This window comes from Echinops telfairi, unplaced genomic scaffold (genome assembly GCF_000313985.2).
Source record: "Echinops telfairi isolate 266 unplaced genomic scaffold, ASM31398v2 ScPeMD7_1;HRSCAF=3_0, whole genome shotgun sequence".
Classification (NCBI taxonomy): domain Eukaryota; kingdom Metazoa; phylum Chordata; class Mammalia; order Afrosoricida; family Tenrecidae; genus Echinops; species Echinops telfairi.
Genome location: NW_022103896.1, coordinates 58,800,453 through 58,814,561, shown reverse-complemented (window position 1 = coordinate 58,814,561; position 14,109 = coordinate 58,800,453). Strand labels below are relative to the sequence as shown.

General features: G+C 46.9%; 1 protein-coding gene across 1 annotated transcript in view; it reads right to left on the bottom strand.

The window, feature by feature from the left end:
- Positions 1 to 14,109, bottom strand: part of ZNF704 (zinc finger protein 704) — a 209,980-nt gene that overhangs the window by 23,543 nt on the left and 172,328 nt on the right. The gene's annotated exons all lie outside the window — the stretch shown is intronic.

Below are 14,109 nucleotides of genomic sequence, written 5' to 3'. Positions count from 1 at the left end.
AAAATAAAACGCACAGAACGACAAAAGAAAACAGGTGTAATGGAATATAAGTATCAAAATACTGGATCTATTTTGTGATCTATGTGCTTTTTATTAACAGTAGACACTGTAATCTTGAAGTAATATTAAGCTGTCATGTTTCATGACAGGTGCTACAACTGTTAACAGGAGATGGTAGCAAAGTAGTAACGTTCTTGTGGTCTGAAGTGCACAATCATAATAGAAGGAAGTATGAAACGACACTTGAAAGGATAGTGACAATAAAGACATGCTTCCTTCTGCATCCAGGTTCCTCTAGAGAAAAGCAACCGCTTCATGGACCCCAGGATGAGAACCCCTGCTAGGAGCAAGGGCCCGAGTCCTCCGTCTGTGCGGAGCAGAGGCCTGTTTGTACCTACTCTCTGCCTTGGGCTGTGACATGATGAGAAATCAGTGAAACCTTCGCTGTGTTAAGCTGTGGAGATTTGGAAATACGCTGTTAGAAAAGTCAACTCACTCCCCCATAGAGTGGTGCCTGACAACTTCCTGAACTGATGGGGCCGACTTAGCATTGTTTCCATGGTGAGTAGGATTTCTGCCCTTGTGTAGTTGTGATCTCTGTCCTCATGAACCTCATTCTGGGAAGATGACACATCCAGCTATGACCGGTAGGATCGGACCCTGTTGACTGCACTAGAGAGTAACCTTCCTTGAAGACCTGAGTGGAAAAGGATGTCCTCTGAACTGCGAGTGGCCTGTCTGTCGGGAATTAGCAGGGCAAGTCAAGGACAAAGTGCAACAGCATGTTGCTGATAGGGTGGTGACCATGGGAAGGAGTCCACCATTCACAGGGGGTTCAGGAGCGCTGTGCCCAAGAGGCTGTGCCCTGGGCTGCTGCCATCTTTCTTCTTCCAACTCCTGGACTTCACAATCAGCTCAGTGACACTCCACCCTGCAGCGGGCAGTAGGAAGCCCTAGCTACTGGGACTGGGATGGAAACTACGGGGTGGCTGTTGCTGTTGCTCTTGAGTTGGCTCCCCAGAGGCTCCAGGTGAGTCAGTCGTCATTTAAGAAGCAGCGTGTGATGCTCAGGCTCTTTGTGGTCATTGGGCCACTGAATCTAAACACTGTGAAGGAAGCCGCACCACAAGAAGGGAGTTAAATTCTGCCTCCACACAAACGAACTCTGCTTGGCCATTTTTATTCCAAGCATGTAATAGGACCTACTGATAGTAATGAATAAATCCTCACACGCTGAGCCCTTCCTGCCGGTTTTCCTAACGATATTTTACTCGGGTAAATATCTTGCACTTAAGGACATTAGAGGTGCATCGATAGAAATTTTATCGGTAGCTGATAGTCTACATATCTATCTGAACAGAGTCGTAATAGATCAAAACCCTTTTTGATTCACTCAAAGCTTTTCTTTTGATGAAAAATCTTTATTTAATTTAGTAAGTACTTCTTAAGCCCCTATCATTTAGCAAGGACTGTTCCAGCATTGGGACTAGATAGAGAAAAACAAAAACATTCTAGGGAGGGGGAAGAGCTGTGAATAAATGAAATATCGGAGGTTGTTCATGAGTCTTCCTCCAACTGTGATGCTGAGTTCTCCTTCAACTTGTCCAGCGTCTGAGTACATTCGCTCAGGATACAGATCAAATACGCGTGAAAGGATAGAACCCTGATGCCCACATTTCCTGATTTTAAACCCCACAATGTTTTAAATGACAATTACCCTTGTTCTGGTCAAATGATTGGGCAGTATCAATTAACATTGTGGAAGAAAGGGTTTTGCAGTGAAAAAGTCACGTATCTTGTAGATTTATGTCAAGACCACGTGTCAGCTTCTGATCCTTTGTGTCTGTCCTTTTGCAGTTCAGTCCCAGTCACGATCAATGCATTCGATTCGTATGTTTGATCAATGTCAGACTGCAGAAAATGGTTAAAATCTCCAGATTTCTTCGTCTTTGGCTTAAGTAGTTGGTAGATGAATTTGACTAATAGTTGTATTTTCCGGTCTTAATGTAGTCATCGTCGATGTCCTGAAAGGTGTGCTTCCTCCCGATGGACGCGGTGCTATTCCTTCTCATCGTCAGCCGCCGCAGAGTAAGGGATGGGATTTCTTCATGAAAAACGGCGCCAATCCTAGTTCATTTCCACTCACTGATGCCCAGCATGCTGATCCTTGTGTGGTCCATTTCATTCTTGATGACTTCCAATTGGAGTCATACTTTGTACACTCGACATTCTGATTATTAATGGAAATGTACAGTAGCTTCTTCTCCTGTAGATTCATGTCACATCAGCAATGGAGGGTCCTGAAAGCCTTCTCTATTCAGGCCATTAAGATAGACTGTACTGCGGTCGGTGTAAGACAAGAAAAAAACCCCAATAATTTATAAATCATCAAGCGTTCATGAGGGAGGAAGGCGGGGGAGGGAGGGAAAAAAGTGAGCTGATACCAAGGGCTCAGGTAGAAAGAAAAATGTTTTGAAAAGGACGATGGCAACATATGTACAAATGGGCTTGACATTGTGGATGCAGGAATGGATTATGATAAGAGCTGTATGAGCCTCCAACCAAATGATTTTAAAAAAAGATACTGTACTTTGAGGAGGCAGCTCTTTCCTAATCGTATTTTTAGTGCCTTCCAATCTGAGTTCAGGTACTGGAACTCCACACTGTTATCAGTTTTCATCTGGTTACTTTTTCAGAAATGGACCGCCGCCTCTTTGTTGTCTGTCTGGGTTTGTAAGCTCTGCTGAAGCCCGTCCACCGTGGGCAGCTCTGTGGTGTCTGACGTCCCCATGGCACGAGTCCCAGCGTCACAGTCACACACAGTCTACCGCAATACTCACAAAAACTGACAGACGGGTGGGGAGAGGGGAGGATATTTTACTTTTACATCTACTTCCAAATATTACAATAACCTGATTTTCACCTTCAAAAGTTATTTCTTTAAAAATCTTACAGTACTTGCTAATATAACATTGGAGATTAAGAGTATACTAGCAGAATTCTCTCAACTTTAATGAAATCAAGTGACTTTTCTTTTTTAAAAATTTATTATTTATTTTTAAATCATTTTATTAGGGGCTCATACAACTCATATCACAATCCGTACATACATCAATTGTGTAAAGCACATTTGTACATTCATTGCCGTCATCATTCTCAAAACATTTGCTCTCCAGTTAAGCCCCCGACATCAGCTCCTTATTTTTTTCCCTCCTTCATGAGTCCTTGATAATTTATAAATTATTATTTTGTCATATCTTGCCCTGTCCGTCTCCCTTCACCTATTTTTCTGTTGTCCGTCCCCCAGGGAGGAGGTCACATACAGTTCCTTGTAATCGGTTCCCTCTTTCCTACCCACTCTTCCTCCATCCTCCCAGTATCGCCACTCACACCACTGGTCCTGTAGGGATCATCCGCCCTGGATTCCCTGTGTTTCCAGTTCCTATCTGTACATCCTCTGGTCTAGCCAGACTTGCAAGGTAGAATTCAGATCATGATAGTGGGAACGGGGAGGAAACATTTAGGAACTAGAGGAAAGTTGTATTTTTCATCGTTGCTACATCGCCCCCTGACTGGCCCGTCTTCTCCCCGAGACCCCTCTGCACGGGGCGCTCCAGTGGTCTGCTAATGGGCGTTGGGTCTCCACGCCGCACTGCCATGACTGTCCTGTCTACGGGAAGAGGATGCTTTCGCTTCGAGCCGAAGTCTCTGACATCGTGGTTAGGTACTGTTCAAGGTTCCTAACGAGAGCCGGTGGGAACAAACTGTGTAAGAACTGTCACACTAAAGGCATGCAAGCCACAGGAGGAGAAGACAGGGAGAACACAATAGTAAATAAACAATGCCCACAGGCACGGGGAGTGGGGGAGAGGAAAAAAAAAGAACAGAGGAAGGTATTGGAGGGAACAGGGCACTATTCCACCACAGGGCGTGGGGAGGGCATTTATAGCTCCACATGAAAGGGAGAGAGGGACCAGACATTAATCTGGTGTGCCAAGCCTTGGGGGAAACATACTGATATGAAGCAATGGACTAACAGAGAGGTCTGCTGGGTTAGCACCTATCCCAGCAACGTGGACCCCCTCCCCAGAAGAATGCACTACAGAGGACAGCACTGAAGATACAGCCTGGGGAGACTGGTAGGCATGCTTAGACCAGAGAGAGAGAAGGGGAGAGAGAGGGGAGAGGGGAGAGGGGGGAGCGAGGGGAGGGGGAGAGGAGAGGGGAGAGAGAGACACAGAGAGTCCCCTCTCTCCCCACTCTCTGTTGGGGTAGGGGAGAGAAGAGGGGAGAGAGATGCCCTCTGCCCTCTCTCCCCTCCCTCCCGCTCTCCTCCCTCCCTCCTCTCTCCCGGGGAGAGATATGAGAAAGGAGAGAGAGGAGGGAGAGAGAGGAAAGGGGAGAGGAGAGAGGGAGGGGAGAGATATGCCTTCTCTCCTCTCTCCCAGGGAGAGATATGAGGGGGGAGAGGGGAGAGAATAGAGTGAGTGGGGGAGGGGAGTTGAGAGATATCCTCTCTCTCTCTCTCCTCCCTCTCTCTCTGCTCTCTCCCGGGGAGAGATAGGAGAGAGAGAGAGGGGAGGAGGGAGAGAGAGAACAGAGGGGAGAGAGGGAGAGAGGAAAGAGGGGAGACACAGAGAGAGAGGGGTAGAGAGGGGGGGTGAAATGGGGGTAGAGAGGGGGGAGAGAGGAAAGAGGAGACAGAGTAGAGAGAGAGGAGGGGGAGAGAGGGAAGAGAGAAGGGAGAGGAGCGGGAGAGAGGGAGAAGAGAAGAGCGGGAGGGGGGGAGAGACAGAGGGAAAGAGAGAAAGGAGAGGGAGAGGTGAAAGGACGAGAGAGAGAGAGAGAGAGAGAGAGAGAGAGAGAGAGAGAGAGAGAAAATATAGCATCCTGGCCCACCAAGCTTCAAGGATGGCATTTCCACTCGGAACACCCAATACACAGAGAGGGCCCTAGGGTTGGCTTCACCATGAAACACGAGGTCCCCTTACTGACCCATAGGACTTCAGGGGCAGCAGCGAAGACAAAGGGTGGTGATTGTGCCTGGTCTGACCTCTCCACATCAGGGTGTCACATGAAGGAAGTGCCACAGTGCAGCAAGGGGAGCAAAGCAACAAGAGTACGAGGAATTCTGAAAGTAGACTTCAGACTCAGGGCCAGGGCTTGGCACTGCATCAGACCTGATTGAAATACATTTATAAAGGTCAGCAGACAGACCTGGAATTATTCATAGGCTATTTCCCCCCTTTACATGTCTATATAAGATAGGCAGATAAACAGTCTCAAGGGGAAAGCAACGGGATAAATGGTTCTGGGGGGACCTGGGAGAGGAGGTGAGGGAAAGGGAGTAAGGATCCAACAAACCCAGGGACAAGGGAACAAGAGATCTAAAATCAATGGTGAGGAGGGCACAGAGTGAATGGTGGGGTTTGATCAAGTGCAATGTAGCCAAGAGGAAGTATAGAGAGGCGAATGCAGGTCGGACTTGATAGTGGGACAGGAGGAAAATAAGAGGGAATAGAGAAAAGAAGTAGGAGGCAAAAGACATATATAAAGTTATAAACATAGGCATGTACATATGTAAATAAATATATAACGATAGGGATATAGGTCTATGTTCATATATTTGTAGACTAAGTATTAAGGTAGCAGATGGACATTGGGCCTCAGGTCCTCCTTGAATGCAAGAACACTTTGTTCTAATAACCTGGCATTCTATGATGCTCACCTTCCTGATAGGATTGCTGAAAACAAAATGTGGTGAAGAAAGCTGGTGCCCAGCTATTACAAAACATAGTGTCTGGGGTCTTACAGGCTTGAGGTTTAATAAGCCTCCATTTAGCAGAGAAGCAACAGAACTCACATGGAAGAAACACACCAACTTGTGTGATCATGAGGTGTCGATGGGATCAGTTATCAGAAGACCCAAAAGAAACAACCATTTCAATGCAAATGAGGGAGTCAGAGAGGAGACCCAAAGCCCATGTATGGACAATTGGACATCCCCTCACAGAAGGGTCACAGGAAGGGATGAGCCAGCCAGGGTATGTATGGCATGGATGAAACACACAACATTCCTCTAGTTCTTCTTGTTTATTTTTAAAATTATTTTTATTTATTTTTTAATCGTTTTATTAGGAGCTCATACAACTCTTATCATAATCCATACATACATCAATTGTGTAAAGCACATTTGTACATTCATTGCCCTCCTCTAGTTCTTTAATGCTCCCACCACCACTTTCAGGACCCCAGTTCTACCTGACAAATCAGGCTAGATCAGAACATGTACACTGGTACAGAGAAGAGCTCGACACCCAGAATCCAGGACAGATAAGCCCCTCAGGAAAAATAATGCGAGTAGCAATACCATGAGGGTAGAGGGAAAGTGGGTGGAGAAAGGGGGAACCGATCACAGTGATCAATGTATCCCCCCACCTCCCAAGGGGATGAACAACAGAAACATGGGTGAAGGGAGACAGTGGACTGTGTAAGATATGAAAAAACAATATTTTATAATTTATCAAGGGTGGTAGGGTGGGGAAAGAAGGGAAAAAGGAGATAATACCTAGGGCTCAAGTAGAATGAAAATGTTTTGAAAATGATGGCAACATATGCACAAATGTGCTTGATACAACTGATGTGTGGATTCTTAAAAGAGCTGTAAGACCCTCCAATAAAATGATTTATGAAACACAAACCATGCCCAGATGGCGGCATAGGTCAGAGCTACTCAGGGAAGCTGCAGGGAGAGTCTGAGAGGGCCTCCGAGCGTCCACAGTGGCTCTTCCTCGGGACTGGAACTGCCGTCGTGAAGCTGGAATGTCCATCCAAACTCACTGCTTTTGAATCAATTCTGACTCTTAGTGATGATATAAGGACCAGCTAAAAGTCCACCCGAATGGAAAGCATTTGTGCTGAGCGCCAGTGATCTCAGGTTGACCCTAGTGGTCTTACAGATGATGGCAAGGACGCAAAAAGGCGGGCCAGTATTGGTTGGGGACTTCTACTGTGTGCCGAGCCCTGTGCTGGAGACTTTTACATGTCTACCTTGTTTAGCACACACAGTGACCCCAGGAGGAGCTGAGCCTCTGGGCAGACATGTGGAATTTCACACATGCCCTGTGTGAGATTCACAGCAAGCTCTTAGAATCGCCCACCTTTCAGGGTTAGAACCTGAAACTGTTGGACACCTAGAGCTCCCGAGAGAACCTTCTTCCCTTTTGCAGCAGCCACTGAGCACCAACATACACATCTATGTATTTTAAATAGTTTTATTGGGATATAGTTCCCTTACTGTACAATCCATCATTTAATCGTACTGAAAGAGTTGTGCAGTCATGGCCACAGTCAACCTTAGGACATGTTCTTCTTTGTGCTCGTCGTGAGCTCCCCATTTTCCTCCAACGACTCATGCCAGCCCAGCCCACCCCCATGACATTATTAGTTACGACCTCTATAGATTTCTCTCTGCTACACTTCATTTACAGCAAAGCATACCAACCAAACAAACAAGCAAAAACCCAGCAATGACAAAATACAAAAGAAAACCCTCATAATCAAAAGAAAGCAGAAAATGTTAAAAACTGGGACAAATTTAAAAGGGGTCAAAAGGGAGATGAAATGATAAAGTGCACATTAAAAAAATCATTTTATTAGAGGCTCCTACAACTCTTATCACAATCCATACACACATCAATGATGTAAAGCGCATTTGTACATTCATTGCCCTCATCATTCTCAAAACATTTTCTCTCCACTTAAACCCCCGGCATTAGGTCCTCATTTTTCCCCTCCCTCCTTGCTACCCGCTCCCTCATGAGCCCTTGATAGTTTATAAATTGTTATTTTGTCATATCTTCCCCTGTCCGACGTCTCCCTTCACCTACTTTTCTGTTGTCCGTCTCCCAGGGAGGAGGTCACATATAGTTCCTTGTAATCGGTTCCCTCTTTCCTACCTACTCTCATTCTACCCTCCCTGTTTTGCCACTCACACCACTGGTCCTATAGGGCTCATCTACCCTCGATTCCCTGTATTTTCAGTTCCTATCTGTACCAGTGTACATCCTCTGGTCTAGCCAGACTTGCAAGGTCGAATTCGAGTCATGGTAGTGGGAGCGGGGAGGAAACATTTAGGAACTAGAGGAAAGTTGTATTTCTCATCGTTGTTACATCACACCCTGACTGGCTCATCTCCTCCCCGAGACCCCTCTGCAAGGGGATCTCCAGTGGCCTACTAATGGGCTTTGGATCTCCACTCTGCACTCCCCCCATCATTCACTATGGTAAGATTTTTTGTTCTGATGATGCCTTACACCTGATCCCTTCGACACCTCGTGGTTGCATAGGCTGGTGTGCTTCTTCCATGTGGGCTTTGTTGCTTCTGAGCTTGATGGCTGCTTGATTACCTTCAAGCCGATAAAGTGCACATTTTAACCTAACTCTACCTCTGCAATGATCTACTGTGCAGTGCACTCTGTCTGCCAGCACGGCTGGTTACATTCGTGCCACGGCCTTCCCAGCAGAACCAGGCCCCAGTCACTCAATCCTACATGGCGCTTTTACATACCCTATTTGCATAGTCAACAGACAAATGCCTGCAAGGTGCATGAAAGAGTAATGGGTGTGTGTGTGTATGTGTGTTAGTGGTTCACGGTGGCCTGCCTAACCAATTATTTTTGGCAGAATCATAAACCCACGGCCAGAAAGGACATAAACAGGGAGAAACCCACTGTGCTACACCCACCTGAGGAAACATCAATGAAGTCTCTATTCTAAAAAAGTACACGGAGGAGACTTTACTCTCCAGACACCAGAGAGCAGCCTGGGTGCTTTTTACTGGGGTTTCAAGGGGTGGCCTTTCTTCTGAAGCACTTCTGGGAAGTAACCGTTTCTGCCCCCCAGGGATGGACTCGAGTCCATTCCAGGTGGGTACAAAGGAAAGGCTGATACGAGCAGAAATAATGACTGCATTTCCCATGTCCTATCATATCATCCTCCCGATAGCCACATCCGCAGGTAGTTAGCTATCCCTGCCAATATTTTATAGATGGGAAAACTGAGACTCAGAGAGAGGTCCAGGGACTTGCTTCAGTTCCCCTGAACAGCAGAGCTGAGCTGTGTCCTGTTCATGAGAGGGCAGAACGGACAGGAAAACGAGCACGTACATCTTTACTTACCTGCACAGTGTGATTTTCTCAGGTGTCTCCTGGAACGGGAGGCTAACTCTCGGTGACACCGGTTTCTCCCAGAAACTCCGGAGAAGCTGTGCTTGGGGTCGCTGCACCACTTAGTAGGAGCCTTGTGGTGCAGTGGTTAAACATCTGGCTGCTCCCTGAACCGTGTTTGAACAGGGAGAAATAGGTGGCAGTCTGCTCTGGTAAAGGTTAGAGCCTCAAACCCTGTGGGGCAGTTTTACTGTTTTCATGAGTCGCTTTGAAGGGGAATCAACGCGAGGGCAGCAGGTTTTTGTTGTGGCATCACCTTGTGGCTGTAATGGGGAACTGCACCTTCCCCAAAGTTTGCAGAAGGTCTAGACTCACGCTGCACTGGATTTTGTCTGGTTGGTCTGTCCATGCACTGGTCTTCAGTGAAGTTGGCTGGGAGAGAGAAGCCTTTCATTTTCCTTCTTGCATTCTCACTTGTCTGGCTGAAGGTTTTCTTAAGAAGCAGGATGCTCCTGTAGGAAGCGGGGAGCCTGGACTTTGGCTCTCTGCCCTCCACTTATTTCCTGCTCCCACCCTGCCACCTAACGTGGGCTGGAGCTGCCCCTCTGCACGTCTTCCCCCGGCGACCCTCTTCTGTGGGCAGAGGGACATGTGGGTTCCCTCGATCCATTTGCTTCCCTTGATTCATATGCTATTTCCACGAGGCTGATCTTACCTCTGCTCTATAAGCTACAAGATCTGCAAAATGGGGATGCAAAGAAGTGGATGTTTTTTTGTGGTGATTAAAGGAAATGCTGTTTTTAGAAGTGTCCTATAAACTGTCACGATTTGCAGAAGTAGCTGTTGTCAGCAAGCGTCTTTAAAGGAAGCGTTTCTTCCTCTGAGAGAAAATCCTTGTCTTAGCAGATGTGCCTCGTGCTCTCATCCTGCACCGTGGATCTCCCAAAGCGGGGAGGGCAAGGTGGGTATCGGGCAGCAAGGGGAAGGGAGGTTCACGAGGAAAGAGTAGGTGGCATCCATGAGAGTCACTGCTCTCCATAAACTCAGAGTGTCATTCCCCCCCCCCCCCCCCCCCCGCCTTTCTTTAAAAACTTAACAAATCACTGCTGTCAAACTGATTCTGACTCATCGTGTCCCTGTAGGTCAGAGTCTAACTGCCTTGATGGGTTTCCGTGGCTTTAAACCTTCAGGGAGCAGAAAGCTCCATCTTTCTCCTGCAGAGCGGCTGGTGGGTTTGAACTGCTGATCTTCTGGTTAGCAGGCAACTCATAACCCACTGCTTCACAAGGGCCCCTTTGTCTACTGGTTGCAGAATGTCTAATAAAATACTGGCACATCCTATGTAGGGGCTTCAAGGTTTATTATCTCTTTCCTACTTATGGTCACATGCATCGTCATGATTTTCCTAAGAGGCGCCAGAGCATTTTTGTGTTTTACAGATGAAGAAACATGACCAGGGTGGTGACATGATTTTCTTAAGTTTTAAAGCAATTAGAGTTGAGCTTAAAATGTGGACCTTTGGGTTTCTAATCCTGGCTCTTTAACGGATTCTCATACCAGATCACAAGTCAAATAAAGGAATAATGGAAAGTAAAGTAAGATGAACTCAGAAAAATCCTACCAATGGGAATGTACTGTCTAGCTTAAGTAATGAAAGTTTTAGAAACTTTTTGACATATCCAGTTATAAACTAAATCGACTGTACCTCAATTAGTGTAGACAAATAGTTTCATACACAATTGTAACAATTATAGCTTGGAGTTGAGGGATGGTTGGGAAGGTTTTCGCTCCCCCAGGGGATTTTCAGCCCCACTCACACATCATCGCCATCAGGACCACCCAAGAACCAGAATAATGCTTATCTGAATTTGGGATCTGGAGCTAAGAGCATCAGGGCTGCGATACTGAATGTTCATACTGAGGGGCTTTTAAAAGGAAAAGAGGAGAGGTCACAGATGGATTAGAAAAGAAACAGCTGAGCATTTATTAAGAGCCTACTTCAGGTCAAAAATATTGGTAAAACTGCTTTATGAAAATTTAGGGAAAGGTCACTTTCCACACTCTGTCACATCCGGGAGGTTGCTTTTCTAAGTGGCTGTCCAGTTGGCTGTGACTCAAGGTGACCTTACATCTGTCTAACAGAGCTAAATACTGCCCTGCCCTACTTCCTTAATCTTTGCGTGGTTTGGGGCCCTGGGGGCGGAGTGGTTCCATCGTGGGCTGCTAACGGCAAGGTCAGCAGTTTGAAACCAGCAGCTGCTCCGAAGGAGAAAGATGGGGCTTTCTACTCCTGTTCAGCGTTACCGTCCTCCCCAGTCTTACAGGGTCGCTGTCGACCGTGGGGAGTTTGGTTCAGGCCATTGTGTTCGTCCATCAGACTGACAGTGTTCTTCACCGCATCTTCGGCCAGTCTCACTATTTGAAAGTGAGGTCTCTGAGATGCGGAATGTCCACCTTTCTCGCATTTTCATCCCTTTCATGACTGTCCTGTCGTCCATTTATTTCCTGCCTCCCTTCTCTACCCCATTTGTACGGACCGTCTTCAGACTCCCTGATGGCCGAGCACTGGGCCTTCGCAGGTGTTGCTCCTTCTGCCTGACATGCCCTTCCGCCTACCCCTTGTCTGATGAGCTCCCACAGGGCAGAGTTTCTGTGTCACATCTTTGGGGAAGCCTCCCATGGGCCTCCAGGGCAGAGCTAGGTGTCCCTGTTAAGTGGTCCTCCTGTAGCATGGGCACAGCTTTTATGACTGATAATAATTATTGCCTTTTTTCACACTAGTCTCCCCCCAACTGTCAATAGCTTGAACGAGGGGCCGAGTCTTGTTCTTAGGGCAGTGAGCATTTCCCCGTGGGTGCTCAATACATGTCGGATTCCTCAGGAAAGAATGAATGACAAGAGTCTTCAGTTGCGCCAATGTCAAAGACGCTTTCAGTTCAAAAGGTCAAAGCAACAGGCTGGTCTCTGTAAGCATCAGGTAGTGGTTATTTGGGACAACCATCCACAGCCTAGGTGCTAGTGGTAAGGGAGTGTTCGCTGCCCTTGGCTCAGATTCCTGGCGGGGCTTGGCTTTCAGCTTCAATATCATTGATATGTTTAGGTCTGTTGTTGTGACTACTGTGTTAAGCCAACTCCCTTGGGTGCGCCTCATTTCTGCTGGATTTTTCCTGGTGACATGACCAAATTCAATGAGTCCCAGGGTCTGCATAGATGGAGAAGTTGTAAAGAAACAACGATAAACGTGGCTCACGTGCACTCTTTCCCATGATCCAGTGCCGTGCAGTCAGCCTGTGTGGCATACTCCAAGTATATGCCATTGCATAATGAAGCTAAGTTTCCTGTCCTTTGCTGACTGGGCTATGTCACTTACATGAACTGAAGCACATATATGCTAAATGTAAGCCTGAGCAATGCAACCTAATTGCAGGCCAAGAGTATGAATCTGGGCTTAGTGACTGCATTAGATATGGCAGGCTGTGAGGGGTGTTCGGCTCACCTCCTTTAAATCGTCAAGAGTGGAGGTGGGCACTGCATGCTGTAGGTTCTGGCCCATGTTTTATGAGCTCCGGAACCTCACTCTGATCAGTCCGGAGACACAGACTGCAGAGGGCTGTCTGGGCAACACAAAACGGCAACAGGGTTTGGGGCTGGGATGCTTGTCCTCTCTCCCCAACTGCTTAAGGAAAGGTCCACTTTCCTTGGAGACCCACACGGCCAGCCCAAGGCACTGGTGAGCAAAAGTGGCCCTGATGCCACAGCCGGTGGAAAGGATAGGCCACTGTTGCCCTGCTGATGAGGTAGGAGCTGGAGACCACACAGGCACACCGGAAAGAGAGTGAGTGCCACAGCTTCTGTTACCCAGACTCAGGGATGCCATCTCTGTTTGCCTCTGAGATGAACTGGAGGGAGAACGGCCCTCGGGGTTTTGCCTTGGGTTTTTTTGTTGGGAGTAGTCATGAATAATGAAGCTCCCCACACGGAACTAAGAACAACAGCTAAAACAAGACTTTCATGTTCACTGTGATGTTTCAAATAATGGTAAGATGTTTTCAGGGTAACAGTGCTCATATGGCTTTATTGTTTTAAAGGAGAAATGCATTTGAAAAGCTGTGTAAGGGCAGCGGATCGTTTAAATGTTCTTGAAGAGAGTGACTGAAAGGGACATGAACATCAGATTCAGGCAGAGTGAGGCTTGGGGACTGAGATAGTTAGTTTATTGTGCCAGCCTGGCCGATAAACAAAAGTGGGGTTAATTGAAGGGCGGAGAGATAAATGGCTTGGTGAGCCTCGTCTTTCTTGCCTCTTGCTCTTTGATCATTGGACCAGTGTGCGGCTGCCTTGCTTGTTCTCTGTCTCAATTTACAGCCTACACTACCTGTGGCAGGCCTAGCCTGTGGACTGTGTCGCTGTAAGTTAAGGTCCCTTTAAGACAACACAATTGAAATTTACATCTCTGGAGTTGAGGACTGACAGTTGGTGACCTGCCTGGCTGTTTTGCTGCCTGTGCTGGGCTAGCCTAGCTCTCTCTCTACAGAGGACTACCAGACGGCCCTCAAGACTTGAAGGACTGCTAGCATCTCACAACTCTCTCACGGTAGTGATTTGCATTGAGCCATTTGTACTGCTTTACAATTTAACAGTCCATTTCTTGTGTTATATATATCTATCTTTATAACTATAGATATAAACTTATCAGCAATCTGGTTTTATCTCTCTAGAGAACCCTGTCTAACACAGGGACCTTCCTAACCTAACCTCTCTGTTTCTTAGTTTCTGCCTCTTAAGATGTAAGCACGATGCTGTCAGGACTGCTGTGAGGGGTATAGAAAATGCAAGCAATTCATCTCCCTTTGCACGATGATCTATATGACATGCAATGATTTGTAGGCTGTAATGTCTATCTTCATAAGGTCTGATTTGATAAACTGAGATACAAAAGATC